We start from the raw sequence: 5,648 nt of genomic DNA on the forward strand, positions 1-5,648 counted from the left end.
AAAAAAAAAAAAAAAGTATGTGGAGATTAACAATATGTTACAAAAGAATGGCTAGGTCATTAAAGAAATAAAAGAAGACATCATGAGATAAGTAGAACAAACGAGAATGAAAGTATGACATTTCAAAACTCTGGGGGCTTCTGGTAAAGATGATGTAGTAGGTAAACACTATGCTTGCCTCCTCTCAAAACCACATCATTTTTACAATGGAGACATATATAAGAGGCCACCTGAAGACCAGTAGGAGGAGTAGAGTTGCAGAACAATCTGGTTCTACACCTGCATGTTGCAGCTGAAATAAAAAGAAATATCTCAGCTGTAGAGGTCCCCTTGGAAGAGAAAAGTATCCTAGCCTCACACCATCTTTCCATGTCCATGGTTTCAATGTAGGGGAGACAGGGTTTCTGGAGTTGCAGACACTCCCTTGAAGAGACTCACACAGGGACATACTGACTGACTGACTCACTTGCTCTGAGCTCCAATGCTGGGGCAGCAGCCCGAAAGACATCAGGGGCATATAAGGAGAAGTGGTATTGTCTGGCTTGGAGGCAAAGTTGGAAGGGCAACTTCTTCCCAGACCGAATTTCTGGCAGTATCTATTATTCTTTTGTTGATACCTCCTTTTCTAAGCATGCAGACACAGGCAGCATCCACTTCCGAGTCTCCATTAACCTGTATAACAGTGGTCAACCCTCCCTAATAATTACCTGAGACCACCCCGTCCCAACGTACAGGCCTGCCTAAATTACTTTATGGCCTGTATTGGCACATATTGGGGAATTTTCTAAAACCTCTTAAAGGTTTACAAAACCTAAGCAAGCAGCATCTGGTCTTGGTATGCCTTGTACGACTTGCTGAGCAGCCCAAAGCCTGGCAATAGCAGCAGCAAACCTCAGTTGGTGGCTGGTCTCTCAAAAATCCTCTAAGCCACTGTAGGTGGTGGCCATCTGTGGAATGCTTGGTGGGTCATGCCAGGTGGACCCAGGCAGGGCACAGGCTGCAGTGGATCTTGGCTGGAAGCAGGGCCCTTCCCAGTAGGCCCAGGTCTGCATATCTGTGGCTAGCTTTGATCTGAGCCTGAGCACCTCTGGAATTACATCTGAGGATGACATACCCAAGAGCAGACACGATAGGCACCATGGACTTGCTAAACTTAATCTTCCTCTCTAGGATCAGGATCTGCACAACAGCTTCTCCACTGGGTACAGCGAGTCTTTCCAGCCAATCAGCCCAAGGGTCAAACTCACACATTGATGAGCAAATAACAACTAAGACTCAACTAAAACAGGAGAGCAGAAACAACTCATACAAGGGACACAACTAGAGCACCCAGCTCAGGTGAGCAGAGATTATGCCACTGGATCCTACAGCTCACCTACTCCATAAGGATACTCTATAAAGACTTCCAGACATAGTAGCATTGACTAATACACTGAAACAAACACAGGGAGGCAGCCAAAATGGAGATACAAAAAAACAGGTCCTAAATGAAAGAACAGAATAAAACTAAAAAGCAAAACAAAACAAAACCGAAATAAAGACAAATAATCTATCAGATGCAGAGTTCAAAACACTGGTTATAAGGACATTCAATGAACTTAGAGAAAGAGTAAATAAACTCAGTGAGCACTTTAACAAAGAGATAGAAAACAAGTGGAGATAGAAAACAAGAAAGAACCAGTTAGAAATGAAGAATTTAATAACTAAAATAAATAATACCTTAGGAGGAATCAACAATATATTAGATAAAGCAGAGAATCAAATCAGCAATTTAGAAGATAAGGTAGCAACAAGAAAAAAAGAATCCAAAAAATAAAAATAGTTTAAGAGGTCTCTGGGACAGCATCAAGCATACCAATGTTCACATTATAGGGGGACCAGAAGGAGAAGAGAGAGAGCAAGGAATTGAAAACCTATTTGAAGAAACAATGACTGTAAATATTCCTAACCTGGTGAAGGAAGTGCAGAGAGTCCCAAACAAGATGAACCAAAATAGGCCCACACCAAGACGCATCATAATTAAAATGCCAAAGGTGAAAGGCAAAGAGAGAATCTTAAAAGCAGGAAGAAAAAGTGGTTAGTTACCTATAAGGGAGCCCCAATAAGACTGTCAGTTGATTTTTCAAAAACACTTTGCTGGCCAGAATAGATTGGCCCAAATATTCAAAGTGATGAACCCTGAGGACTTACAAACCGGATTGCTCCACCCAGCAAAACCTATTATTTAGAATAAAAGGACAGATAAAGAGCTTCCCAGACCAGAAAAAGCTAAGAGAGTTCATCACCACCAAACCAGTATTATAGAAAATGTTAGAAGGATTTCTTTAAGAAAAAAAAAAAAAAAAAGATAAAATATGAATAATAACATGGCTACAACTACATTTGTATCAACCATTACTTTAAATGGATTAAATGCTCCAATCAAATGATAGGGTAGCTGAATAGATGAGAAAACAGTACCCTTCATAAGTTCCCTACAAGAGACACACTTCAGAATGAAAGACACAGACTGAAAGCAAAGGATTGAAAAAAGATGCTCCATGAATATGGAAACAAACAAAAAATCTGGGCTAACAACTCATATACCATAAGAAACAGACTTTAAAACAAAGATTATAACAAAAGTCAAAACAAATAAACAAACAAAAATAAGTTATCCCACTTCTGGGCATTTATTAAAAAAAACAAAACAAAACACTACTCTGAAGGGACATGAGAATCCATATATTCATTGCAATATTATTTACAATAGTGAATGTATAGAAGCAACTTGGGTATCCATTAATAGATGAGTGAATAAAAAAGGTGATACATATATACAAAGGAATATTACTCAGCCATAAAAAATGAAATATTACCATCTGTAACAACATGGATGGATGTAGAGGGTATTGTGTTGAGTGAAGTAAGTAAAACAGAAATATGAACGTGATATTATTTCACTTACTTGTGGAATATAAAGAATAAAATAAACAAACAACAGAAAAACTCATAAACACAGAGAAGATTTTGATGATTGCCAGGTGGAAAGGGGACTGAGTCAGAAAAACAAAAGAAAGGATTAAGAAGTACAAATTAGTTAGTTACAAAATAGTTATAGATATATAAAATACAGTATAAAATATAAGCAATAATATTGTAATAACAATAAATGGTGTCAGATGAGTACGAGATTTATCAGGGTGATCATTCTAAGTTATGTAATGTCTAATCACTATGTTATAAACCTGAAACTAATATTATTGTATGACAACTCTAATTTAAAAATTTAAAAAAACCTTTTTAAAGAAAAACTTTTGGGACACAACAAAAGCAGTAATGAGAGGAAATTTCACATCATTAGAGGCCTATCACAAGAAACAAGGAAGATCCTAAATAAACAAACTAACATTACATCTTAAGAAATTTTAAAAAAAAATGAAGCCCAATATTAGTAGAAGAAAGGGAATAATAAAAATTAGAGCAGAATTAAATGAAATTGAGAACAAAAAGACAATAGAAAAAAAAAATAATGCAAAAAAGAACTGGTCTTTGAGAAGATTAATAAAATTGACCATCCTGTGGCTAGACTCACTAACTGAAAAAGAGAAAAGACACAAATAATATTAGAAATAAAAGAGGAATGTTATAACAGATATTCTTAAAATACCATATGAGAATACTATGAAGGAGTATATGCCACCAAATTAAATAACCTAGAATAAATGGACAAGTTCTTAGAAATATCCAACCCTCCTAGATCAAATCATGAAGAATTATAAAATCTAAATAGACTGATCAACATTATGGAAATTAAGCAGTCATCAAAAACCTCTCAAAAAGTAAAAGTTCAGGACCTTTATTAGTGAATCCTACCAGACATTTAAAGATGACTTAAAAAGTTCTTCTCAAACTTGTCCAAAAAATTGAAGAAGAAACAATACTTTCAAAGTATTTTATGAGGTCAACATTACCCTACTACCAAAAGTAGACAAAGATAACACAAAGAAAGAAAACCATAACCCAATATCTCAGATGAATACAGATGCAAAAATTCTAAACAAAATTTTAGCAAATTAAATACAACAATACATTAAAAAAAATTATATGCCATGATTAAAGGGGCTTCATTTCGGGGGAACAAGAATGTTTCAACATATGCAAATTGATTTATATGATATCTCCACTAAACAAAATCAAAGATAAAAATTATATAACCGCATCAATACATGCAGTAAAAGCATTTGATAAGATACATCATTTATTTATGGTTAAAATATTAAGGAAATGTATATAGAATGAAAGTACATCAACATAATAAAGACTATATATGACAAACTCTGAGCTAATATCATACTTAATGGTGAAAAACTAAAAACTTTCCCTCTAAAATGAGGAACAAGACAAGACAGTCCATTATCACCTCTCTTATTCAATACAGTGTTGGAAATCCTAGCTAGAGCAATCATGCAAGAGAAAGAAATAAAAGGCACCCAACTAGGAAGTGAAAACGTCATATTGTCACTGTTTGAAGATCACATAACTCTGTATGTAGAAAACCCTGAAGACTCCACTAAAAATTTATAAGAAACAATGAACAATTACTGTAAAATTTTAGGATACAAAACCGATGTACGAAAATCCATAGTGTTCCTATATCCTAACAATAAATTTCCACAAGAAGAAATGCAAAAAACAATTTCATTCGCAATTACAAAAAAAAAAAAAAAAATGCCTAGGAATAAACCTTACAAAGAATGTGAAGGACCTATACACTGAAAACTATAAGGCATTATTAAAAGAAATTGGAGGGGAAAAAAAAGAATGGAAAGATATTTCATGTTCTTGGATTAGAAGTATCAACATATCAATATGATTTTATTACCTAAAACACTACAAAGATTTATTGCAAACCTCATCAAAATTCTAACTATATTTTCTAAAGAAATAGAACAAAAAATCATCAGATTTATATGGAAGCACAAAAGGCACTGAACAGTCAAAGTAATCCTGAAGAAAAAGAAGAAAGTTGGATGTATCGCTCTGACCTCAAATTATACCACAAAGTGACCATACTCAAAACAGCAAGGTAATTATAGAAAAACAGATATATGGACCAATGGAACAGATTTGAAATTCCGGAAGTAAACCCCCATGTACGTGGCCAAAATTTTTTTGACAAAGAAACCAAAAACATACATTGAAGTAAATTGTGCTGATAAAATTAGAAAGCCACTTTCAAAAGAATGAAACGAGAGAGCTATCTATTACCATACACCAAAATTAAGTCAAAAGGATCAATGTTCTGAAACAATAATTGCAGAGAAGGAAACATAGGTACTAAACTCATGGACATTGGACTTAGAGAAGATTTTATAAATTTCACCTCAAAGGCAAGTAAAAGCAAAATGAATGAATGAGACTATATCAAACTTAAAAGCTTCTGCACAGCAAAAAAAGAAAACTATCAACAAGACAAAGAGACAACAATCTGAATGGGGAAAAAATTTGCAAACTATGCCTTTGATAAGTACTAAATGTCCAAAATATACAGCAAACTCATACAACTCAACAACAGAAAAACAATCCAATTAAAAAAATGTACCAGGGACTTGAACAAATACTTCTCCCAAGAAGACATAAAAATAGCTAACAGACATTTAAAAAGA

The sequence above is a fragment of the Pteropus alecto genome, unplaced genomic scaffold (assembly GCF_000325575.1).
Source record: "Pteropus alecto unplaced genomic scaffold, ASM32557v1 scaffold459, whole genome shotgun sequence".
Lineage (NCBI taxonomy): Eukaryota > Metazoa > Chordata > Mammalia > Chiroptera > Pteropodidae > Pteropus > Pteropus alecto.